General features: G+C 41.1%; 1 protein-coding gene and 1 pseudogene across 3 annotated transcripts in view; one reads left to right on the top strand and one right to left on the bottom strand.

The window, feature by feature from the left end:
• The window catches only part of LOC119655179 (FMRFamide receptor), a 331995-nt gene that overhangs the window by 75402 nt on the left and 229111 nt on the right, over positions 1-27482 (top strand). The window contains exons 1-2 of one of the 3 annotated variants that reach the window (XM_038060931.1): positions 2817-3271; positions 4245-5014. The exons of 1 other annotated variant lie outside the window; for it this stretch is intronic. The gene's annotated coding sequence lies outside the window, so the exon portion shown is untranslated. Of the gene's footprint in view, positions 1-2816; positions 5015-27482 lie in introns of those variants that run through there. One more of the 3 variants, XM_038060932.1, reaches the window with a different exon arrangement.
• Positions 6917-8382, bottom strand: LOC119653930 (annotated as a pseudogene).

Raw genomic sequence — 27482 nt, 5'->3', positions numbered from 1 at the left:
CCTCCAACTTTAATTGTTCCTTCAAGGTAGCGCAGATCTCTTCTCTGGATGTTACCTCATCGACATCCTTGCACCGTACATAGACCTCATGTTTTTGCGAACGAACCGCGACATTCTCCCCAAGTGAGTTTAAAACTTGGTTACGAAAGCCCCACGCTGGATTTTTTCAGCTCAAACATGAGATCCCTTTCTGGGTCCTCCGGATTTTGCTGACATTTCCGCCTAGGTCTTTTAGGTCGAGGTCAGATTTCACCTTCTTCAGTATCTCCGCATGCGTTAGATGTCCTCTGCTGGTAATTCCAATTGCCTCCGGGCGAATTCGCATCTTTGGCTTCTTCTCTCTTCTCTTGTTCACGACCTTAGTGCAATCATCGCTCTTATTTTCTTTCGGTTTCGCTTCACTAGCCGACGTTTCCACTTTGGGCACTTTAAGCCCTTCTGATCTTTTAGTTCCGTTTGTTGGACTGGTTAAGACTCCTTATTTCCGCCTGTCCGTCTGTCCGCCTGCCTGTCTGTCTGTTTCTCTGTCAGTCTAACTCTCACACGCACTTTTCTCAAAAATGGCTATATCGATTGACACCAAATTTGGTAAGAAGGTGAGAACTATGAACGCCCAGACATGCAGTGAGTGTTATCCTTATAGGTTCTGATTAAGGGGGTCACCATACATGCGAAAGGGGGGTGTAACATTTTTTTACCGAATATAGTCATATTGGGTATTAAATGAAAGGTATCGATTAGTACTTTTAGAAGCCGATCTTAGTTTTGACATTTGTTAGAAAGGTGGGTAGTGGGAGGGGTGGAAAGTGATGATTTCTTTAACGGACCTATTCTCAGAAACTACCCAACCAAAAAATCTGAAATCATGACGCTGCTTCTATACGGTGTCCAGGCCTCAAAATGCTCTCCATATCGATATCTGCTCAAATTAAGTTAATAATAGTACGTTTATATTTTTTGGGGGAAATTGAGTAAAAACCCCCCTTACGTTTATCTCAGAGCTACAAAAGTTTGCAATAGTATAGAATATAATATGAAACATGTTATCCCCAAGTTTGATCAAAATCATACTATTACTAACAAAGTTGCAGTAGTTCAAAATTGGCTACCATTTTACTGCAACATAATGTCAATATCACATCAAAGCGAGTAGTCTGACATACTAAATGTATATATATATAACGGGCTCCGTACAAATTGGATAGTTCTGCACTTAAATATACTCACAGAAGAAGCAAACAAAACCTTTCATACCTGAAGCACCGAGATTCCGGTTTCCCGACTTGTTTTATCTTGATTCCCCCGAATATGTGGGCTAGTTTCGCCGTGCTATTGTCTTTCGTAGCACGGTAAGGCCAAATTTACTGAAGACCTGGTATTATGAGACTGCATTCAAATACGGCCGGTTACCCCCATTGCAAACTACCTAATGGGTACTGTGCGTATGACACCTTCGATTCGGGGAGGTGCTCTTCGACTCCCCAGTCTAGATCTGTAGTGGGTTTCTTAATAGCAGGTACGACGTATGGTGTGGCCACACACTATCAGCCATGGTAGACGTGGGTTCTGGAGAGCCACATATCACCCTCGAAGCGAGATTGATTGGCTACTAGTCACATATCACCTTCAGAAAGCGAAAAGATGGCTCCCAAGGAGTTATATTCTATGTTAGTCTATTCTGCAGTCCACTGCCAGCTATAAGACTTTATTACGAAAGGATCCAAGCCTGAAGTCTTTATTGCTATCGAGCGTTCCATGTATCCTCTACAATATTTTTCCTGAAGGCTGAGGATATCGCTTCCTCGTTGAAATATTTCGCTGTTTTCTTCCGCAGGTATCGGGAAAAGGGAAAACTTTGTTTTGTATATATATTTTTAAGGAAATTAAGGCATAAAATTTGCTTGCGGTAAATAAGATGGTGCCTTCATAGCCTTCGTATTATGATCTTGTAAGTCATATTCCAGAGGTTTACGTCGATCTCACACCAATGTATAAAGCATTTTGTTTCAATTCTGTTTACCTTTTTTTTCAGATAACCTCGCTTTCTATCACTTTGCATTGTCAGGTCTTCCTATCGCTGATAGAGTCATTTCTTTATTCCATCAGTAGTCAGATCGACTATTAGGAACACTTGCCTTTTGGTCAATATTGTTCTGGGCCTTCTTTGATAGTCTTCAATAGATTCTTTCCAATTCAGAGCAACCCAGTTGTCCTCATATATTAAACGTATCCTCTTCAAAAAAACATTATAAACATTCCTTTTATCTTGTACCTTTGGTAGTGGTGGAATTATATGCATGATTTTATCTTTGGAAATTTGTTTCTCCGAAATTCAAAATTCATTTCTCTAGCACAAAATTTCTATCCATTCTCGGCAATGCTTATAATAAGCGAGAAAAATTGCTACCCGACTAATGCGGCTAAATTGGGAAGAATTATCTCATGCATTTCTTCGATTGACTCTATTGTGGGAAGGGAGAAAGTTTGTAAACACTTAGCGTTTTCCTCTTCTAAATGCATCGTATAAGACTTTCCCCGCCATTCGCTCCCAACTGCATTCTCATTCAAAACTCACCACTCGCTCTCTGCCTTCCCTCAAGGCCGGCTTTCATGAATGAAGCTCATCTGAACCACCCCACCTCGTCCCACCACCCACTCACTATCCCATCTATGAATTTTCGTTGCATTCGAGCTTCGCCAAGAGCTTTCGCAATTTCACCGCACTTGCATCCACCCCCAAAATTGCTCACTTGGCTCCCCTTTTCTTCAGCCACAGAAAGGTCGTCCGACGCCACACGTCAACCGGGCGACCGGGCTCCTAGTCATCGGTCCCTTTGACTCAATGTTTTGTGTCTGCACTAGTGGAACATAGTGTCGTCATACAGTGGCTGTTCGCATTCAGTGAACACGAAATGGGGTGGCGAGGCTGCCCTCGTGGTGTGCTGTTGCTGCCGCTGCCGGAGTCATCGCCATAGAATGCTTTTTGGCGGAAGAACTTCAAGAATCACCATCATCTGAAGCGAGAATGGTGCGTTGTTCGGTGCTGCTATCGCTGCCACGATGAGATGCTCCCCGAAAAGCAAAGCAAATTCAGTCAACCGAATTCCGTCGTAACGGTAACATCGCGATATTTTTCAATGTCGTCACGAACGATCTGAGATACGACCGTTAGATTCTTTGTACTGCAATTAACGAAAAGGATATAAAATAAGCGAGGATTAATCGACTGTTTTGGAGGAGAGAAAGTGCACATAAAATTAAAATTTATTTGGTTGGTGGAAAATGGAAATCAATAAAAAATTTAATTTTCTTCTCAACTTCCTATAAATTCAAGTCTCGAGTCTGGTCTCCATAGAAAATAGAAAGTGAATTTAAATCGCTACATAAATTTTAAATCTTTTCCAATTTGATTTTTAAATTTGCCAACTTTCAAGTTAGTGTTTGTGCTATTGCTGAACGCATGATCGTCGCTAGATCTGCGGTGACATCCTTGAAGCATCGCGTCTGTACCGAAATAACAAAACAAAATCTTTCCGCACTGAAAGTATCTTGTCTTTGTATCTTTTACTGAAATTTCGCTCGTAAAGATACAAACACCGGCCATTCTAAAAATACCTGAGAATGATCATGGTGTAGGTTGCTTTCTTTTGGGCTGCTCCACCGGAAAGTATACGTGAGAGGATCAGAAGATCAGACCCCGACAACAACAAAAGCAGCCACGACACTAACAAATCGCGACATTGTGTTCAATGCGCACGCGACCAACGATCTTTTCTTGAAGAGGAAATTGCATTTTTGCGGAATATCAAAGAAACTCGAAAATAACTTGTGGAGGAGAAAGTAATTTGGATTTTTGTTCTTGTTTCGATTGTGTATTGAAAGGAAATTGAAATTTGTTTGGGTTTATTTCACGTGCTTTGAGCCGGTGCAGGCACGAGTGAAGGAAGTTCTTTCTCATGGGAGAACGGGGATGGCGCGCGTGAGGATCGGAGTTTTCGCGAGTGATCACAAAGGTTAAATCTACCTCACGGGGTGAATGCAGTGATAAATTCCGATGAAGCGGGTCAGTGTCGCAAGGTCGCAGTGATTTACTCTCTCCTCCTTATGCTAAAAGAAATATTTTTTGCGGATTTGGTCCGATGTCCGAATAAATTTAAATAAATAAATAATAAATAACACCTTCAAGAATAAACTCGGAATAAATAAGAGCCATTTTATTAACCCGTTAAAAATCCAATATTTAGCTTCGCCTGCTTCCAAGGGAAGGTGCCAAAAAGACACTACAATATCTTTGGTGATCCCCAACGCTGCCAGCATCTCGAACCGCGTGGTGGGCTAGTGATCGCGCTGTGATTCGCTCAAAGAGCCAATGATCGTGACAAACGATCTAAATTGAATTCAATTTGATTTTTGATTACAAAGTCACCCTACAAGGGTGTCTGTGTCTATCAAGAATTCCGGGAGTATCATCAAGTTGTGTTACATGCGTACATATAACGTAGATAGTTGAATGTATCTTAGAGTTCCCCGATCTTGAACGTTCCTCGCGTCACGCTTGGCCGCCCAATTTCAAATTCAAGGCGATCAATTGATTAATTGAAGAAGAAATGCGGGATCTTGCCTTCTGCCGCTGATGATCATCATCTAGATTCTACTTTTTTCCGGGTCCCTCGGTCTAAATTGAAAATTTATTGGCTCGTTTTTTCGGTACGTGTGTGCCTCTTGAGTTAATTACCGGCCATTGAAGTGAAGTTAATAGTTGTATCTGATTTGTATACACAAGTTTTTATAGTGCGGCGGGGGCTTAAAAAGTGGACTCGGTCAGTCTAACTCGGCAGTTTTTAGTGATACATTTTTCATTTTTTTTGTCTTGATCCGAAGTGAGTGAAACTGAATAGTCTTCTAGAGGAGGAGAAGACAAGCAGAAAATATATGCACGACTTTGAGCTGGGAAAACACTAATAAATGCGCAACATCAGGTGTTACATGGATTGCTATGATGAAAATTAATTAGGTATGAATTTGGAAAAAAAAACACGTTTATCTATTCTGCACAGATTTGTAAGCCTCAAGCATTAATCCCTGGTACTCGTCTGTTGAAATGCGAGTTAAAGGAATCGTTGTCTTTAAGCCTGTCTAATCTGAGTTTAAAATAAAAATGTTGGATCAGAGTTATTTAAATATTCCGGCTTATGATTCACCCAATAAATCACTTTAATTTTACATCCGGAATAAGATTACTTTTAATAGGATTTAGAATGATTTTATAGGTCAACTGAAGTCAAACGAATTCGGATGTATTATGGTATGCCTATGCACAAAAAGAATCAGCGAAAAATCTAGTATGACTAAATTAAACAATAAAACCCTTTCCTTCACATCCCAACTACTAGCAATCTGGGCATCCAAGTCTTTCAGAAAAATTGTTTCTTTTACATAAACATGAAACCAAATCAGTTAAATTATTGCTGTCGCATCACTCGATTAAGGCATTCCATCTCTCTGAAAAAATAACTTCAAAAGATTGTTAAACCACAGAGGGCATAGCAGTCATGACTGCAATCTAAAAATTATGTTTGGTTTCTTTAAAGATTCAGCGAAGTGTGAATGCGTTGAATTCAAAGAAATATTCCATCTAGTTGGCAAGTTCCCACGCGCAGTTTTGAATATTTTTGATAAGCATTCGCGTCATTTCAATAAATCAAAATGTTTGCCGCATTTTTCCCGGATGGAATATTTTTTAAAAAAATATGATTTTACATTTGGAAATGCCGCCAAGGTCTAACTTTAAGTACGATGCTCAGTTGGGCTTTCCTTTAATAAAACGTTACCCTGTTCGGTGGTCTATCAAATGTTTAAACTACAGTAATTGTACCCAATTCTCTCGCCAATCCTAATTATTTTTTTTGTTCCTTCCTTCTTCTGGGAACATTTTCTGCTTGTCATAATCATTTAGGAGGAAAATCTCTAGCCCAGAGAAATAGGAGCGAAACTAGATGTAAATGAAAGCATTGTCTTTGAATTTTGACTTTTGTATTGGGTTGTGTAAAAAGTCATTGCGGGTTTTCGTGCGTTTTTTAAACTCATTAATTTGTATAGGGAACAAATGCCAATCAATGATATTTTTTCCGGTTTTTCCATCTTTTGCCACCCTTCGGTAAGTTTCACGATCCCCCCTTTTAGAAGAAGCTGCCTTTAGTGAAGGAAAACTGAAGAAGGTGCTGATTTATCGCTTCATCTAAATTTAACATTACTTCATTCAAGGAGTTTCGAAAAAAGCGAAATGAATGGGCTTTTGACGGTGAAAGGTCAGACGATTATAGTGGGTAAGGCAGCACGTCCCATCCAAACCTCAATAATTTTCGACGAGTCATCAAAAATATAAATGGACCTGGTGGAGCAGAACTCTTATGCAGTTGACAAATTTCGTTGCTCGATGACAGATAATGCCGCAATACTAAGACAATAGGAGCTCAAAAAACACCACTCCCTTTCAATAGCACCACACTGAGAGCATTACCTTTCTTTGGTGATGTTCTTAAAGATTTCTTCACTTCTCACTTCTCAAATCTGCCTTACTAAGCTCCAGGCCCAAGTTGTTCAATGTCCGTTGTTGGTCTTGCCACAGATGAATCTGTCGTGGGAAGCTGAAACAGAGAATGTATGGTTGATTTCTTTTACCGGTTTTTCCTGCGATGGATGGAAACACTATCTTTTCCGATTTAGACAAAACAAATAACTTTATATATAACTATTTGATAGTTCCGCAACGCTAGCGTCCGCTGTAATTTCTTTCATATGCGTCAACTTCTTCGTTTCTTTAACTATACATGTTCCGCTTCAACTTTAATACTTTCTAGGAAGAACATAATTTGCTGTTGTCTCCTTGTTATTTGTTACACTGGATTCTGAATTACTACTTTTCATCTTGATCAGCCGCGTCACCGGTAACTTGAACTTCGGCTGGTTTTGCGAGTTTGGGATCATCTGGCTTCATAGCGGGAAAAAATAGCAATTCCTCGGTGTCATTTGAATCCGTCAGGAGCATAGCCAGCTTGTCTATGCCCATACCCCAACCATTGGTTGGAAATGGACCGTATTCAAGAACTGTGCAGAAGTTTTCATTAACCATTTGGACCTTATCATCGCTGACTGCCTTATCAATTGCCTGCTGTTCAAATCGCTTGCGTTGCGCCACTGGATCAATCAATTCCGTGTAAGCATTTCAAGCTTCTTTTTTCATTATGAACAATTCAAAACGTTCCGTAAGTCCTGGTTCGGATCAATAATACTTGGCGATCAGGTTCATAATTTGAGAGTAGTCACAGATAAATCTCGGGTTTATGGAAATTTCTTCTATGAATTGACGAGTTTGCCGAGGAGACGTGTCGAGGTCTGAGGGGCCGGGCACTCGACTTAATACTTGCATAGGTCGCTCAGGAATTGACTGGCTTCTTTCGAGTTCAGATTTGTCAAACTCGCGAATTTAACTTTAAGTAATTCTTCTATGGTTTTCATCATTGAGACATGCTTCAATGGAGGCATGAAATTGATTTCTTGTCCGGACCGCCCGAGACCTCGGGGTGGTATTTGGTACCATGCCATCGATGATCGATGCCTTCATTTCGGAACTGGCGGCTAATTTCGTAGACTCCGGCAATCATATTTATCATTGGAATCTCGGTCCCTGAGAGTTCCATCTGATCTAGGAATTATCTGAAAATGGCCTTAGCACGAATGTGAAACGTCTTCCTCACTTTATGGTTCAGAATCAGGTCTAAATATCGCCGCCTGAATTTTATTTCTTTGAATCCGAAGTGTAAATGAACAACGCGACAGCAGCTTGATCGTCCCGGATATGATCGACGGATCTCCCTTTTTAGTCTTCCCCGGCACCCTATTCACTCCAATGAATACAGCCCGACGAATCTTGGCTGTATCTTCCTGGAACTTTTCTTTACTTTCGTACAACTTTGCGTTCGCCATTACATGGAATTCAGCTCCTTCACCGCGTAAATCGTAGAATATGAGTTGAGCGCTAGGCTCTCGAATTGCGTGGACTCTTCACACAACGCTAAACAGCGCGTCCTCGAGGACCTCGCTGCCTTGAAGAGTGTTGTATTTTCCTATGGAGTTTTCTAGAGAGACACTAACGTGGAATTTGTGTAGCTGCGGGTGCGAAACGGGATCCATTTTAAAATCAGCATCAAATCATTCGGCGAGATGCCTTCCTTGCTGATCTTTGGCTTAACCTCGACCTGCTTCTGGGGTTAAGCTTGCTGCATTGCAACTTTCTCGGCTTTCTCCTTGGCGTTCTGCTTGGCTTTCAGTCGTCTTTTGAGCTCATTTTTTTGACAAATTCTCTCCGTTTGCATCAGTCATTTACGCCGTTTTCCGGTTTGCGGGTGATCTCCGTGTTACTAAACAAAACGTTGATTCCGGTACAAGAAAAAAGTTGTGAAGTGGTTTTAGGTAACTTAGGCCAGGATTAAGCCTGTTTGCGCTGTCCAATCTTGTAAACGATCCACTTCTAGTCATCAGTTGTCGTTCTTTTTAAAAAAGGATCGTTAATCGCATATCGCAAATATTAATAAGGGGTTTCCAATGAACCTTTTTGAGTCATGAGGAATTCAAATATCGGGCTTGTTTACATATTCAAGCTTCTTTGACGAACCCCAAATCTTTCAACAGTGTCTCGTATGGTGCAACATGCGTTTAATTTAATCGCTAGCATCATTTTGTCGTCATTAATTTCGGTGAGCCATCCTAATCGATAAGCGTTTTTTAAATCAAGATTGGTAGTCCGGAATTTCTTAATCTCGTTTTGGCGACTGATGTCTTTCGGGACAGTACCCTTGCAAATTTGATAGCCTTCACTCACGTTGTTCCTTTTATGTTAAAAACAACATCCTCCGCATCCTTCGTAGTCATCTCGCAGGTTGAAAAATATGAGGCCATCACGCCCAAAGTATCTGCTTAGAAATTGAGTTCGGTCATAGCTAACTTCACCGTGCCTTTATTTGAGACATCTGGAATAATTTTGTGAGTCCAGCGTCCTCTAAGTGAATCACTTCGTGCTAAGTGACGATGAGAGGTACAGAACTCGCTGATTGATTATGATAGGTTATAGAATTCGTCGAACCACCTCCGCCAAGACGGCGATGAAGACCATGCCCGCTATCACTCATGGTGCTTCGTCTGATGTACGGTAAGCACACGCACTCAATCAGTATGAAGTTGCGATTTTTCTTCTATTACTAGTCTCTACAAACGACAGACCAGCATATTCTAACCAAGATTTGATTTAAAAAATCGTTTCGTTTTTGAAGACCTGAATCTCCTCAATATCTTATGCCACGATAATCACGCCGATATTGTCTGCGAAGCTAACGATTGTCACTCCTTTGGGCAGCTGTAACTTCAAAATGGCGTCATGCATTATTATCCACAGAAGAGGACCGATCCTTGTGGGACCCCGCAGATTTCCCTATACGTCATAGGTCCATAGTCTGAATGGTAACACAATAGCCTCTCCAGAAGAAATCCTATGTCTATTCGCATCAGGCATTTAGAGGCGCCTAATTTGGCTAAACACGCAATTATTTTGCTCCATTTTGCAATATCCATCCGATCCATTCTTCAAATCGAGAGGGACTACTATGCATGATTTATTGGTCTTGCTTCCTCCGCGATTTTCGTCATAGTACTGATCGCATCGACAGTAGATCTTGCCTTTCGGAATCCGTTTTGCTTTTCCGAGAGACCACCCACCCTTTCTGTGATTGGTACAAGTCTATTGAAGCTGACGCATTCGAAAAGTTGGCCGATGCCGTCTAATAGGCCTATAGGCTTATAAGACGAAAGATCAGCCAAAGGTTTGTTTGGCTCCGGGATTAGCAAAAACCTGTGTGTTCTTCACTTTTCCAGGAAAATCTCTTCTTTGAGGCATGTAAAGAATGTTTCAATGAACCTTTAAGCTTTATTGGGAGTACCGTCTAAGCCTGAGGCTTTATGTTTGACAATCTTCTTCGTGGCTTCCAGGATTTCTTCAGTGGCTACCTTGGCATTTTATCGAGATCTATTTGGACAGGGGCAGGTTTGATTTAACTTATAAAAAGAGGGTACTAATAATATCCCACAGTGTGTGGTCAGTGTTTACCCTTGGTTGATGCCATGACTGTCTTTTATGCGGTTCCTTTTGGGTTGGAGGCCGCTTTCTTGCATAATGTCTTGAATTGTACATTTTTACTTCTTGAGATGGCTATCTACAGTTCTTTTCTCGCCTCAGACTCAGGTCCCGGTTCCTGCTACGTTGACTGTGTCTCTAGGCGTGAAGGCAAACTTTGTAAAGTTCTTCAATTTTAGCATTGCACCAGAAGTTTGACATTCATTTCTTTTAGAACAGTGCAGGGTGGCATGGAAGCTACACATGTTTTCTGATTCCTTTAATAAAATAGGTTAAAGTTGCTCATTTCGCGTCAAATTACTACTTCACACGAGACAAAGTGTCAGTACCACGTCGAATCAAATATCGGGTATATCCACTACGAGCTATATATATTGTTACATAAAAAATCAACAAAACTTTTCACACCTGAAGCGTTGCATGCCAAATTTTTTTTTAAAAAGATAGCAAAACGTATTGGTAATCCTGCACCCGAAGCTGCAGCCATCTATACGTGAACAATGGTTTCATACAATCGCTATTCTAACTATAGCTAATCTCTGGGTGTTTTTCGTCCCATCAATATCAGGAAAAAATCTTCAGTCTTAGTCTTGTCTGATGGTTTTCGAAAGGTGTTACAAACTCTTAAAGTGATTGTCTCTTCTCACATTCCCTCTTTCCTAGCCTCTTTTGAAGGAGAAGCGTGAAAACGTTAAATATCACATTTCATAGAAAAAGGTCCACGTCTTTAGTTGACAGGACAATTGGTTGCGCATCAGTCTCTCGACCTTATTGCCCTTAGTTTGAATCCCGTCCTTAAATTTGCCTCCCTTCTGTAGGATTAGTGTTAATGTAGTGAAATATACTCTTCAGTTAAGCTCGAATACGAAAAACACTAAAAATACAAAAAAGGGTTTGTCTGGATATTTCACAATGGAGTGAAAACTCACAATGAAAGTGGAGCTTTATAGCATTCCTCCAGAGACCTGAAAATTTTGTTGACGCCAGATAGTTTTTTGAAGTTTCTCCATGCTGACTGGTGGTAACACGAAAGTGCTTATTCTCGTCCTCTCATTTGACAAAACAAAGGTCTTCCATGAGCAACTGTCTTTGCGAAAATAGCAGTAGCTGAAATGTGGTAGTTTCAACAGAATCTACTGTTGAGAATGCCCATGATTCGGAGGTTAGAAATTACCCTCCCAGCTGCACAAAGTCAGTGGGACGGCCACAACTATTCTGAGAAAGGTATATATAATGTGGGGTATAGCACGCCAATCGCACCTATGTGCAGTCGTTTGCGGTCACCTGAAATGCGCTCAGCTCCCCCCACTATTTCCTGAGACGCTGTTATCTACTATGCTGGTCTGCGCCAAGTGCCCTTAAGTGAGCCACGCCAGTCATCTCGAGAGAGTTGATTTCACTGCAGCAATGCAATGACCGCCCTTCCTTAATGTATGATCTATCCACTGACACTTCCGTCTTCCGATCACATTGCATACGGAATGCCACGCCTGTGCGCTGACCAAGATCTTCGTTTGTGTGAAAAAGGTATAGCAAAAAATTGAGGCTTCGGCTGGTCAAAAATAAATATCGCTCTACGGATCTATCCATCATTCGAAATGGCTCAAACTACACGTAGTGCCGGAGAGCATAGACTTGAGTATGGCAGAGGGATGGAGAAGCCGTACCCTGACGAAATCCTCACCAGCTATTTATAATCTTCTTACTTTTCCATTTTCTTTGACATTTCATTACTTGGTTTCTCCCCTTGATTGAATATTGGTCTTTATTTTAGATAACCTCGAAATAATATGTATTATTACTAATTTTCAAGTGCTTCGTCAGTGGAAATATTTACATATTAAATCGCAGTAAATAATAAATACAAAATTGAAATTAGAAATTCAAAATCAATTAGAAATGCAAAGCCAGTTAGAAATTCAAATCCCAGTCAACATTTTGTACTAAAGATTCTAGGTATGTCCTCCAAGGTCGTCCAACCTCAGTTAATGTGTAGGTAATTTTATTTGCCTTGGGTTGTGGAAAGAAAGCCTCTCAAATTCACGCTGATATCCATATGTCAAGGCCATATGGTTATCAAAATGATATTTATGCGCTGGGTATCGGATTGCCGAAGGTTGCACGAAGTTCTTTGTTAAACCCCAACCCACATTTAAGGGCATTAATTTGCATTTATTGCGCGGATGCGAAGGTCATCCGTATCTGAGGTGGTGAATCACTATCACGTTACAATTTCATAAAGGAGGCCCTGTAAAAAAAGAAACAAGTCGGAATACCGGAAACTCGCGCTTCGGGTATAAAGGTTTTGTGTTCATCTTATGTGAGAAACTGCAACGCACATTTTTCTGTCCGTATATAGCTACAAAGCCGACATAATCCTTCATATTTTTCCAAACTACGAGACATACGTACATATTACAGCCATAGATATCACGCTCACCCTAAACAAACAAACTGCTTATTACCGAATACTGTACACATATATGCACGTATATAAATTGATCGTATCCATATTTCCGATTTACTTCTTATATCTATTTGAATTAGGCACTACCCGCAAAGTTCATTAGCACGGATATATTATATACCTACATACACATATGTCTGGTAGACAAATAACTAAAAAACTAAAACAAAATAATTCTCTGCGACCTAATTCATAAGAACTCATTTCGTTGTGGTATTGACGAATTGATATGTGGTGATGACGTCATGCAGGTTGTAGAGTGCACGAAATTCACATAAAATTGTAAAGTTTCACCCCCTATAACTTTGTTAATAATTGTTGGATTTTCTTCAAACTTGACCAAACTGTGCATTATGCTCTTCATTACACGCACGTCAAATTTTGTACTTCTGGGATGAACATAAGGGGGGTGCCGGGTAAATTTCTAAAATGTGGAAATATACTATTATTAACTTTATTTCTGCAGATATCGGAACCGGATATATTTTGAGGCCTAGATTTCGTAGAGATGCACCACTGTGATTCTTTTCAGATTTTTCGATTGGATAGGTTCTGAGAACGAGACCTGTTACACTTTTGGGTGGGTCATATTTTGAACCCTCACTCCCTATGTTTCATCTAATATCAAATATTGAACCAGATTCGAAAAATACTAATTGAGACCTTTCATTTGATACCCTACATGGCTACATTCTATGAAAAAAAAATTTACACCCTTCATTCACATGTATGGGGAGCCCCCCTTAAACTTAACACAAGATGGCGCCACTTACTGCATGTAAAGGGATCACCAGATTACATACTCTCACCAATTTTCGTGAGAATCGGTCAAGTCGTTTCCGAATAAATCGGGTGTGACAGACAGACAGACAGACAGACAGACAGACGGACAGACAGACACCGTCTCGATTCTAATAAGGTTTTGTTTCACACAAAACCTTAAAAAGACCAGTCAGTGTAGACTTCACACTACCATCCCCATTTTGCAACACGTTATTCTGGAAATCTACATCTCGACTACGTGGGATCTGGATCCTCGAGATGGATTAGAGATCGTGTCTGTCATAATGCACAATGGGTACCGCCATGGTGCATTTGACGGATGCCAGAGTTTTCTTCTGGCTTCGTCAGCTTTGTCTGTTATTTACATTGCTTAGCATGCAATGTTGATTGGTCTGGACAATACATGCCTGACTATCAACTAAACATTTTCTGCATTGATTGAACCTATTGTTTTTAAATGTTCAAAGCCAACGATTTTCCCTCCGAACGTTGGTTCGGAGCCTACTCTACTACTACTACTAATTGCTAATTAAGTTTTGTACCAAATCTTTTCTAGAGCTTTCATCTTCAGACTGTTTTTCTGAGTAAGTCCTGAAAACCCAGTTACCCTGTAGTATCTGCAGTTTCAAAACAAGCAAATCATTTTTTTTTACTGTCTTAAGTCAGACTAATGAAAAACTTCATTTTATTATATGCAGTATTCCTCTTCTAGGTATTAAAGAAGTTTGTCTCGGCCATAACTTGGATGAGAAGGTCACCAATGCTATGTCCAGCATGCGGCTCGTGATAACCTTCCCAGATGGCTTGGATTTGACACTTGTCCAATCCAAACTCCATCACAATATCACGACTAAAGATGTTTGCTATTCGCAGTAGTACCAGCATACAACTGGATGTCATTTAAGTACATCAAGTGTGTCAGATAGCACTTAGTATGATCAAACTCGGTAGCCCTTCTGCTCCTCGGAGAGAAGGTAGTTGGTCTCCGCTAACAACGGACGTTATAAACTTTTTGAGTTGGGAAGTAAATAATCGGTCTAGTCCCGGGTATCCGCATTCTTTTTTTGGGAGAAGATAGGTCACCCTCCAATGAGGAATGATCGAAATTCCTCAAAGCGACAATGACCGACCAATGATATATATTTGTTGTTATATATAAATTATACCATATAATCCAGACCAGGGTCCTCGAGGTACTGGAGCTGGTTTTGGCTCGTCAAATCTTCTCTTCGGTAATATTCGTAAAATTCATGCCTGGTGTTGACTTGAGGGATGCCTTCGGTTGTAATCTACTCAACATACTGGACAGCTAACCCCAAATTCTGCCCCAATACTTTTAGATTTCGTTGCCGAAAACGTTGCTGTCTGGACGCTCCTTTGGAATTCACTGAGAGATCTGAAAAAATTCCACTAGTTCCTCGTGTACGTTGCATTTTGAATACGTCTGAAACAACTTTCGACACAAGGTCGTATCCAACAGCATACGACAGTAACTTTCTGCTTCAGTATGTCCAATATTTCACCTATGGCTGGCATAGTTCCTTGTGAACCCCCCGCATTTTATTCTACACCCGTCCGCTTTCGTTGCTAGAGCTGACTTGAGTTAACCTAGGATGACCTTAATGAATGACATTAACGTTCTACACACGCGAAAGAGAATCTTCTGACCCTGCAATCTGACAGCTGCAACTAAACCACAATGCAGAAGACGTCATAGTTGAATCAGCGCCATATTAGCATATAGTGTTGACGAAATCTCATCATTGAGTTGAAATAGAATTCACGAGTGTGTGGGATTATCTGGTCTATACAAAGGATCTATTTCCGAAAATTGGATACACTCTCTATGAAATTCGTCACGAACCTCCGTGCAGATTTCAACCGACCGGTAAAGAAGAGTCCTTGACGCTGCACGATTAGCGCTTTTGACACCGTGCTATACAATACGGGATCCCGATCCAGTCACCAAGTCAGACGACTTCCGCCCAATATTCGTAACGAACCTCAAATTTTTCCTTCTTCTCATTCTATGAATTTGTAGTTTATACTTATCTGCCAGGAGTGGTGATAGCTTTCTCAGTGAGTAATCTGCAAGACTACAAATTTTTTGCTCTTTCCTCATCTGCATGCTGAGGCGCCGCCAAACTTAAGCTATCCATTTCTCCCCATTTCAAAACTAATCTTGAAACCGGTTACGGCGGAGGTACCTATTATTTTGATGATTGTATTTTGCTCTAATATTATTTTTTTATTAGTTGAGACGCTGCATGCGCCTTCATTTCTTTTCCTTTTCCTTCTTTTTCCCTTTGATGCCGCGACTGGCGGAACCAGATTAAAAGACACATGACTTTTGGCAAATGACGTAAAAATGAAAAGGCACAAAAGAAAGTGTAACAATTATTTCCCTCCGCTTCTCGGGGCCAGGTTCGTTACTGGCTGCCCTGTATGGTCAACTTTCGCCACAAAAGAATTTGGGATAGCTCTACCCTCACGGTATACCCTAGTCAACCAGCAAGTTCGTTATACATTTTGAAATCCGGTAATCTCAACATGTTTTTTCAGGTTTTTGGCCCTACGTTTCGTGACGATCTCATTATTTTTTTTTTTTTGTATTTAATGATAATGTCTTATCCAACCGTTGACTTCCTATTTTAAAGACTTTAATTAAGATCTGGTCAGTGAAAGTTTCTCAGTTGTGTGTGATCGCCTTTCTGAAACTTATGACATGGTTGACATTTTCTGTTCAGTTTAGTGATCTCCATATCTGCCTAATTCTTGAGGAGTAAATCGGCTATATTGCCTTTCCACCACAGGATTAAAAGTTCCGTTTTCCTATCTTTAGTTAGTTAGTTTTTTCCATGAAGTTCATTCCTTTTTTTCAAGCACTGGGGCCGTTTGCTTTTTGCAAATAATTCCATCACCTTTTTCGTCTCTCCTTTTTCCTGCAGTGTGAAGCTTTTTATTGTTTATGAACCTTTTCTACCTGTTTCCCCTCCCCTTCTTATTTTGGGTGGATGCCACCTGCTTCTCCTGGCCGTGGCCCTCACCCAACGCTCTTAAGTCCTAGGCCATCTATCCCTTATCTTACCCCGTAGATATTTTTCGGCTGGTGGATATTTTTCGCCTTCTGATGAATTTTTAGAGCTCTATCATTTAACCGCCAAGTGTAATAAAAGTGACATCCCCAGACATTTAACGCTGCATCACTGGAATAATTAAGAGTCCTTCCACCACACTGTCGGCTCTTTTGATTGCAGCGTGAGGGCTTTTGGAACGCAACATTGTTAGACTCCACTACTTTTAGGGTGCAGTGCTGTTAAGGAGTTGCATATTTCTCCGATACAATGGTGTTCAGTCACCTTAATTGTACCCACAGGGAAGATGACTTGGGAATGCAAAGCGAAGTTAATTTACGTATCATTTTGAGTGCTTGGAGATCATTCTACTTTGACGCAGTTAGCCGTCATTAACTTGCTGTTTGCTTTCATTTACCATTCGAAAGTTTTAGTCTATTTTGGTTTGCTTTTACTAAAACTAAATGAAATTTGTAAGATACAATCCAAAGAAGTTGAAAGTGAATACCAACTTCAGTCCTGCATTCCCTCTATGTTTCCAACTTTTTGGAAACCGCTCTCAAATACCAACTAAAATATTCTCCTCTAATCCCATTGCACTACAGTAACCCAGTTCCTCTGAATAATTTTAGTGAAGCTTTGAACTATGCCATCGACTAAGGTAAACAAATTTCTAAATTAATCTTCTTAACAGTACACTCTAAGCATGAATAAGAAGACATTGTAGATATTAACCAGGGAGAGAACAATTCCATATATTCGCCACATATGACATTCTGAATTGGACCTTACAAGGCAGCCAGGATCATGGTCGTAACAACACCCACTTGCATATTATCAAAGTCATGGAATAATTTAAAATTTATTGTCGCCAAGAAAGAACATCCAGCATTATCCTGGTCGCCAATGACAACATTGCAATGACTACGCGTGACCTCCCTTTACTGCGGCTCCCTCCTCCCTATGTATCTTCGTTTGGCCGGAAGACCTCTTCATGCTACATTTTCCTGCTACAAGCAGAAATACTACATTATTCCTTTTTGCAATTCATTGTCGTATCCTTGCTCTAAATGTGTCTATATTCTAGGAGTGGTGAAAAGCATCGGTCGCTATTTCTCTTTCATCGTGACAAGACAGAAAGTGGAATATAAGTGAAGTCTTTTCATTGATATACGAGTACGTATGCATGGCTGTGTTCTAGGATGCGTATGCACTAGGAAGTAAAAGGATATCCGCCTGACTGATTCGGAATAGGACCGATTAGTGACACTTTGTATTTGATGCAGATGTAGTTGGAAAAGTGTGAGACAGTAATTGCCCAGGGGCATATGCTCTGGTTCTATAGACATGGTACCATTTGTAGAAAATACCAGAGAGGCGACCAGTTTTTAAGTGCCTTTTTTGCCTTAAGGATACGGCTTAGCAAATGCCAACTGCAATCAATCTTAAAAGATTTTCTACCCTATCGGAAACTTAACAACTCAAAAAGTAAGAAAAGGGTTAACTTCAAAGGAGCAGCTCCAAAGCATCGTCCTTCGAATCCTTTTAATTTTTAACGACTTCCCAATTTGGAAACTTTCGATATTATACTACACGGGACCATATATCCCTATTGTATTTACTGTATACCACAGACTTAGTAACACTAGAGTTCTAACCTTTGAAGTTTCCCGTATAACGCTTCGCCGGGTTTAACTTTGCTTTCGAATCATCGCTTTAAAGGTTTCCGCTTCAACACTATTCCTATTTATATAGTTCACTAATATTCCTTCCCAACCTTTTGCTACTAAACATTAGATCCAGCTTGATTTGTCGCTTCCCAGAAACTTTTAGAGACGCTCCTTTATTTTTCATCCTTTTATTAGAGAGAGAAACTCTTTTTAAGGTTTTATGTAAAGACAAAAATTAATAAAATCGGTTTACTATATACCCGTTCGGCTTTTTTTCTGGAGGTCCTCAAAATATATCAGTACACCGAAAATTCCCCGTAACTCCTGTTCTCTCCTCCGCTGAATCACCGCAAAATGTTAGCCTGGCCCCCTCCTCATGTAGTAAATTATATTCCAGTTCTCCTGGAAAGTAACTACTTAGGCTTTTCGCTGTTATCGTCCTTCCCAATTCTCCTCCAGATTTCTCCTTTCCTCCATAAATTTAGGACAGTAAAAGAAGACATTCTCCTGGTCTTTCGAGACCCTGTCGTGGTAGGAGGAGTTGGGTAAATGATCCAGTTTAAACCTATGCAGGTACTTGTACTTCCGTGAGAAATTGCATGAAACTGTTGTTTACCTCTCGGTGCCCTATCTGCGTCCAAATCTTGATGCTGGGAATGAACCTGTGAGTCCATCGATCGTTTCGAATTGCTCGCATCGTTGTTGTCACCAGCGCAATGATTCCTTGCCTTTTTCCGCATATCACATTCGTCAAATCATCGACCATCGGCATTTGACGTGTTTCTTGTCAAGGTCAAGCTGATAATGATATAGCTTAGCATCTACAAATACTCAAACATTTCTGATTGTTGGTTTTATCTGATAATGGTCCGGCAATCTGATGTGGGCATTCGTTTTCTTTCGACGGCTTGTCTTCCGCGAGTACCAGGCCACTGATTGTTTCAGACGAATGCAAGTGAAGCCCATGGTGTTTTACGTAGGCACCTGTCGTGAGACTTAATCCTACGGTCCTCTTAAGACACGGATTGATTTTGTGATCACAATCAGAGCCCCGCTAAGACAAACAACAACGGTACCAGTCTATACCAAGTGCATGGCTTAGCATTCATACTGGTGGATGCAAGAATTACCTAAATCTCTATCGAGCTATGGAGTACGGCACCCGTGTTGATACGCAACGCCACGTCGAAGCTCGAAGGTCTCTTCTCGCTTGAGCATAACCACAACCACCATGAAACTCCCACTAGGGTGGCCAACCGCAAATAACCGAGCTGTCCTCACATACTACAGGAGTTCACCGGAAATATGTGTATACCCCTGGTAAGGTTTCGTGACCAATTTGCCACTTCAGATGAGTCCCCGTGCAGACTCGGGTCTGATCGCCCTGATTAGGCCTTTGGAGCATTCGCCTACTGCATCACGGTCGGCAAATCAAAGTGAGTACAGCGTCTCCCGGTGCCACCACTATGGAGGTTCTCCTCGGCCACTTGGTTTTGGTTTGGCCGATAGGGTTGCCGCCCATCTTCCTCGCCGCTACCTCTGAGCACCTCAGACGAATGCAATTGAAACCCCGCGAGACGTTTTGAAATTACAATCACCGTGTTAGCGATTATCGTGCCCACCCTATCATCTGACACTTTGAGGCTGCCGTCTCACATAAATTTCCACAATACAGGGCACAGCATGAAGCCCGTGAGACCATGATTCGTCGTATACTAAAGTCTCCTTCCTATTAGATAGTTACCAATGAGTGCAACACGGGAACTTGGCACATCAATTGTGACCAGAAAACTCCTTAAAATTCCAGTTGGTTGAGTTTGATGCATTTTACACAGCCTGGATAATCTCCGCACAATACTTGCATATCGAACCATGTAATTTGCGGAGGTTAGATGGGCATCCCTGGGGACATGTTCCTTGGCGTTCTAAGCATAGCATTGTTCTGATGATACGTTAGCCGATGATCAGACAATTCACCATTCCGTTAGCAGTTAGGCTTCCCACTGGTGAAAGCAGAACACCTTGGCGCCAATGAGACGGGCTTCCTTCTGATGGTATGCAAGGTTCCCTTCGAGAGTGTGCTTCGTAACTTTCTCTAGTCTTACCACGTCGAGTGTTTTCAAAGGCCAGCCTAATGTGCTGCCCATTCTTCGGTATTTAGGCTGGGTTGTTCTTTAGGCCGAAGGCGATTGCTGGGTGATCGCTTTGGGTGTGGTATTTATCAACCTTCCGAGACTTGCAAGCTAGTGAGTGATAGACCTTCTCGTAGGCATTAACCCGATCATCGTTAAGCAATATGATGAGTAAATGGGAGAAGGTTTCCAAAACCAATATCCTCTTGCATTCTTCATAGAACTTGCCCATTCTGTGACGATACATTAAAGCTATCGGCAATAAATTTTGACTAGCGTACTTTGCTTACCAACCGTCGAGCCGCAACGGATAGATGGCGAGAATACTACTACTACTACTACGAACAGATTTCAACTCAAGAATTTGCTTATCCTCCACTTCCACAATCATTGCCGACATTTGGACCAGTTCCACCTGTCTGCGCAACTGAAGTCGAGGAGACAATAAAACGAATGAAATCGGGGAAAGCCACAGCACCTGAAGACATCGCATCTGAACTCTGGAAAGCGAAGAGCTGGGACGCAACACTGTGGCTCAGTGAATTTTTTAATGGGGCTATTCAGAAAGGAAGAACACCATCTGACTGGCAAGAAAGTACTACTGTGCTAATATGGAAAAAGAAAGGTAGTCCAGCAGAATGTTCAAATTACCGTCCAATCCGGTTACTTCCATTTTCATTCATACCATGGCGAATAATGAAAGCATTCTTCACAACCATATTCTCGAAGTCATTGAAATAACCGTGAATCCAACCGGATTTGTCCAAAACTGCGAAACTACTGACGCAATACACGCTGCGCGGTTACTCATGGAGAAACACCGTGAGAAGCATTGTCCTCTTTACATTACATTTCTGGATCTAGAGAAAGCGTTTGATCGTGTGCCACATGAACTCATCTGGTATGCCAGAACAACTCGTGCGCTGGTTTCAATTGCTCTACCACGATCCGAAAAGTAAAGTTCGAAGTATGGCGGGTGTATGAAAACCGCTTCGTGTTTCTGTTGGTGTTCATCAAGGAAGCGCCCTCTCAGCACTCCTTTTTGTGACATGACACATTTTGATCACATCCAAAATCAGGATATCCGCGTTCGTTATGGAGTTGCATCGATCGTTGAGAAATTGCGAAAGAGGCGTCTTCGATGGTATGGTCATGCAATTCGTGCTAACGAGAATTCGCTTGCCGAAATTGGTCTGAACATCGAAGTCGATGGTAAACGACCAAAAGGCCAGCCAAAACAACGGTGGATGGGGATTTAAAAGCCTCGAGTATGCATCCACATTAGGTATTTGATAAAATAAAATGGCGAAACCAATCACTACGAGCAGATCCCGCTTATGAACGGAACAAAGGCTGAAGAAAAAGAAGAAGAATTTTGACCAGCGTCATTTCGCCTCCGAGAGCAGTTTGTCCAGCATTTCCTTGAGTTCGATCAATGTGAAGCTTGGAGTAGAACTATTCCACAACGGTGCTCTACCTGTCAGATTTGATCAGTTTTGATGGAGCCTACAGTGGTTGAGGTTGATTTAAATCAACCTAATTCTACTATTGCAGCTAACTCTTTTTTATGTCAACAAACCTTCTTTTCCTTCGCTTAGAATTTACTTGATATCTCTCGCATATTATTTGATAATGTAAGACTGAGAATAAATACCGTGTTTCGGAAACCCGATAGAAATCTCATACTTTTGAATACGCTCTGAAGCACTTCCGCCAAGAAATTTTTTTTACTTGGTTGAGACAGCTTTCAGCTTTGCTTTCGTTGGACCTTCGATCAGAAGGAGATTCCCTTTTAAATTCCTAGGGATCCTGCTGCCATTTTCTTCCAGGTTTTTTAGTTCGAGGTCAGCTTTCACTGTTCCTAGTATGTCTGCGTAGGGCATACTGACCGTGCTAGACAGGATAAATGTCTCATTTCCTTCTTCTTTTTTAATCGTTTCTAGCTCAACCTTAGTCCGATCCTTTTTGGTTGGGTATCGGCTCCTATGTTGGTACTAGCGTTTTGGGGCAGTATTTTTCGCTACTAATATTTTAACCCTCTTACCTAAAGCGGATAATACTCCTTTTTGTTTCCTGGGCATTTTGTTGATCACTCTAGTATCTCCTTTTGTGGGGGGCGTTGCCTTCGTAGGAGTAATTATAGGGTGAAATGTAGCTGGAAGCATGGCGTCTATTGTATTCCAGGATCTGAACAAGGCGTTCGAATATGTGCCAGTTAAAATCATCTGGTATGCATTGTGGTGGTACTTAGTCTCAGAAAATTTTATATTTATATGCTGGGTTAAATTGCCTTATAGAAATCTGAAAAGTACAGTTCCAAGTATAAAATCGGGACACCCAATGTTCAGTGCCTAACATAGTGTTCTATGTAAGTGGTGTTTTCCTAGCGTGTCACAACAAAACTGACCTCAAGCAACTTGTCAAACCGCAGGAACCTCATTCAGCGGGGTTCAGGGAACCTCGGCTGGTGAGACTTGCGAATATGGTCTGCTCGTCTCATCCACAAAATTTTCGCGTGCCCTTGGGTTGGGACTGCACCAGAACCTGAGCTGCAAAGTAGGAGCATCGCATCAAGTGAAAACGCAAGCGGATGCGAAGTTTAAAATGCAGAATAGCTACTTTGATGCATATCTCTCACCGCCATAAATATTGTAGGAGATTGTACGGTCACTGTCCATACCGAAGAGGGTCTCCATATTCGTATGTCTGCGTATAGTAATAATATTGCGCACGATATTGGAAAGTTTGGTAGAAATCCCATTAAAGAAATTATTGTGGTCAAAGTTGCCTCTTTCGCATAAATTTGCTGCAGACAGGTTGCAGAAGCTATCGGTACCTTATGTCAGTCAATCTTTGTCTTATCTGCGCCCCAATATACACATATACATAGAATAGGAAGCTGATAAGCAAAAGCGTCAGGGTCGGCAATCTCGAGGTATCGTCATTCTATGTGAATGCCACCAGCACTTGTTCTGCATCTTTCTTATCTGATTGGGAATAACGGAACAGTGTGCACTGGGCCTAAGAAGAATTTCCATATCTTATTAAAGTCAACAGTTCGACATACTGAAAGTAATTAGATTAGGAGCTTTGTAAAAATAAGAAATACACGGAAATCTTTCTTGCCTGAAGCGTCCAGTTGCCAATTTTCCGACTTGTTTTCCTGCAATTAGTGAAAAAGATTGAAAATTTTGCATAATGTATGAAACATTAAAACCCATACTACGAGTATATAGTACCAGCCGATTTTTTGCCAGGAGTGATTGAAAAGTTTTGCCAGAAAATATACCACAAGAGCCGGCGGAGTTTGCACTTACCGCTGTCTGCAAACAAAGAAGGCGATTATTTTCCTTAAAGAATACAAAGTAGGTTCCAAGACCAAATGCTTTAAGAAATAATCAACGTTGAACAGAGAGCGGGGGAGGGGTAGCCGGTAGGAAAAAATAATTTCCGAAGGAAAAGGAAAAGAAAGCGAATCAAATTTAGAAATGAAGTTTTGGGGGCAAATTGTTTTGAACAACTCCAGGCCTAATTACGTTTTATTATCTTCTTTATTAGCTTGAAGCCTCCTTTGGGTTTGGGTGTTGTGAATTGTTTATCTTATGCTCTCGTGATATGCACTAATAAGCTCCTTGGCCTTCCCGACTCAGTAATCAGGCATTTAGGGGTATTTTCGTTCGAAGAAAGTGCCTTTAATCTGTGGATTTGGTAAATTTTTTATCTATCGGGGGAGCAATTTCTATATAATTGAAAGGAGGGCAAATGCTTGAGGGAACTATTCAGTAAGGAAAGTTATCCCTATGAATCTATTAATAGTACCTGTTTGGTTATTTGTGTACTTCAATGTGTCTTCTATGGAATAAACGTTGTAAGTGGGAATTATGTGGAAAGCACGCAACAATAAATTGGGGAGAATTTACTCATGCAATTGCTGGTTAGGAAAACGGACAAGAGGTGTGGCGAGGCAGTCTTTGCGCGATGTATAACTACGTTCAATGAAATAGTAGATAAAGAAGCTGCATGAGTAGGTCCACGTTGATACGAAATCCCTAAATGTTTCTTTTGAAAGAATTCTATTGCGTCTCCTCCTGTTCCATGTTTATTATAGATGGAGTTTGTTTTGCAGATAGGAAACAATAACAAGGGGTTGATATGATATTTACGTACCTAAAATTCACGTCACAATTAATTTATAAGTGACCGCCATCTCCAAATGGGGAGACGCCCGAATGGTATGGCAACGACTAAGCCAGGAATTAATTAAGAGCCTTTGAATGAAAATCATGGAAAAGACATAACACGGTAATTAAAGTAGATGATATGGTATGACGCCGATGTGATTGTTAGAACACTAGGCTATCGTGAGGGATGATCGCGCTTCATATCTCCTTCGTGATTTGTGTTATGACTGCAATTCGACTCAGCTGTGAATAAGTACCTGAATCAAATCATCGTAAGTGAAGCTTACAAAAAATTACGCTGGAAATGAAAAATAATCCTTAGATTTTGCAAAAGATAGATAGAATAGATTTAGCTACGAAACCGTGATAAAGAATGAACCCATGAACCATAATCACCACTGTTATTTTTGTTTGGTGAAGACAACTGGCATTAATCGAAAATAATCGAGCCAAAACGGAATATCCCCGTATAAGGCCGGCATATAGACGTGTTTTGAGCCCCAAGATATCACCTGAAGTTAATGCACCACAGGAGGAGCCTTTGTATAATAGGGGTGAGGCGAAAACTGACAGTAGTGATAGTGACTTTGAATGTGAGCTGAAAGCGCCAAAACCATTCATTCAAAATGATTTGAACGACCTTATCAGATATCAAGAACAGTCAAAATCTGCTTTAGAAATTTTGGCTTCTAGCCTGAAAGAAAAAGACAAAAGAGAGTCAAATTACTTATTACCACACAAGACAACAAAATCTCCTCAAATATTTCGCTGAAGAAGATGACTTCCTACTTTATGAAGATGGTTTACTGGCTGTAATGGGACTACATTGGGACAACAGAACGTTATAAATCCAAATCCAATCCAGTATGAAGGGATCGTATAATTTTGCCTCCTTTACATATAAAACCAAGGTTTATAAGGCAAATCTTTTCTTTTCTATAAAAAAAATTATAAAACTCGGTCCACGGGGGGGGGGGGGGGGGGAACCCTCAGGCACTTTACAATTGCCCAGGCCTTAGTCAGGTTAAGGACACTAGGTAAACCATTCTTTAGGGTCCCCTGAGAGTTTTCTTGTTGCAGGATGGGAGAGCTGCTTTCCCTCATGAATGCTACAGCCTGGCTCTGAGTATCTGAGCCAGCTTGACTCTGCGTTTTTGCTCTCATAACATCAGTCACGATCTTAGGAGTTTGTGGCATCAAAACCGGCGCACTACAAGGCTAATTGGACCCCTCGAAGCGGCCAATGATACCTATCCTACCTATTAGTACAGAAAAGATAAAAGCGTGCATTTTATACGAGCTACTGGTTTGATGAAAGACTCAAACTTTGTGGCAGAGATTAAAAAGAAGACATGGAATAAGTTTGTTTGGCTTGTTCAAAATTTTTCGGAAAATGAGAAAAGTTCTGACTATTCTCGGCATGTCGAATACCTAATGAGTCACTTCCGAAGGGTTGGATGTAACAGGAGCATCAAATTACACTCTCTTCACAACCACCTGGGCTATTTTCCGCCAGTCTTGGAGATCTTATTGAAGAAGGAGCGATTCGACCAGGAACTTCGTACAATGAAGGAACACTATCAAGGCTACTGGAATGCACACATGATGACAGCATTCAGAACAGCTCCCTACCCTCTCCTCCAAAAAGGAAGGCAAAAGAAACAATCTTTTTTTTTTCAACTTAAAACTAAATAAAATTGGATTAACTTTAAATATAAAATGTTTTATCACAAAAAGATCCGTGTGTCATACCTCATTAACAATTGAATGAATATCATGCCACATAACCTATGCTGCTGTGCAGTGTTATTATATAATCTCGGCCGATGCCGTATTTTATCTAATACCAGCACTAAGTGCCAAGCATTTTGGCTCGGACGATCCTATTTAATTAAAAGATAAAGGGGCGCTGGTGGTGGTGGTCGGTGGTGGATCAATGAGAGAATCCGTGGAGAACTCCCTGCAACATCGAACACGTATGCAAATGGTGTAATTCTGCATGGTTTGAACTAGACTGTGTGTGAGTCCCAGGACATCAAGGGAAGCCGTGAGGAATTTAGGTACTGTACCTAAATTCCTCACGGCTGTCCCCCTGTGACGGACAATATTATGGTAACTGTGACCACCCGTTCAAAACGCCAAATTTCTTTGATTTCCCGGGCCAGTGACTCATAATTCACCTTCTTCTCCACGTATTTTCTCTCAATGTTGCTATTATGGGGGATAGCAACCTCAATAATATACGCGCGACCCGTATGCAATATGTGGCGATAAGTTAGAACTTACCGGTCCCAATACATGCTGTAAGCAGAACTATCACAGGCAGCTCTTATCGGTAAACCAGATATGTTCCCGTGATCAGCCCATGCTTGTATGCAAGGCTTTGGTGAACATACAGCATTATGCCTGTTACAATGCAGCCAGAAATGAGATGGTCTACCCAGAGGATCCTTCAAATAAAGTGGAGTCAGCCAACAATCCACATTCGCAACAGACTTCTAAGGTAGTCGTTAACACCAACATAGGCCATATTTGATTGCAAAACCATGCCTTCTAGCATCGTTTAGTAGCCATGAAAGGAGGTTCAGTGCCATGCAAAACCAGAGGGGACACAACGAATCCCCCTGGAAGATGCCTCTCCGTATATCGATAGGCTCTAAGGTATTGGTATCCACAGATGAACGCATTACAAGGCGGTATGTCACCCTATATATGACTGTTGCCAAATTCTTTATTAGTTTCGAATCAATACGATACAGACGTAGGCCATCGATTAGCCAGGTATGCGGAACGCTATCGAAGCCATTGGCATAATTGGCAGAACAACTAAAGATGTTTCTTTGCACTCTAGTTGCTTGTCCTACAGCTACCGAGTTGATAATGAGTTGCTCTTTGCAACCCCTTGACCAAACTCGGTAGGCCTTATGCCCCTTAAACAGAATGCTGTTGGTCTCGTGGTGCGCATTGCCCCTTCCACTAATAATGGACG

The sequence above is a fragment of the Hermetia illucens genome, chromosome 4 (genome assembly GCF_905115235.1).
Source record: "Hermetia illucens chromosome 4, iHerIll2.2.curated.20191125, whole genome shotgun sequence".
NCBI classification, from domain to species: Eukaryota; Metazoa; Arthropoda; class Insecta; order Diptera; family Stratiomyidae; genus Hermetia; species Hermetia illucens.
Note: the sequence above shows the minus strand (reverse complement) of the source record. Positions and strands in the feature narration are given on the sequence as shown.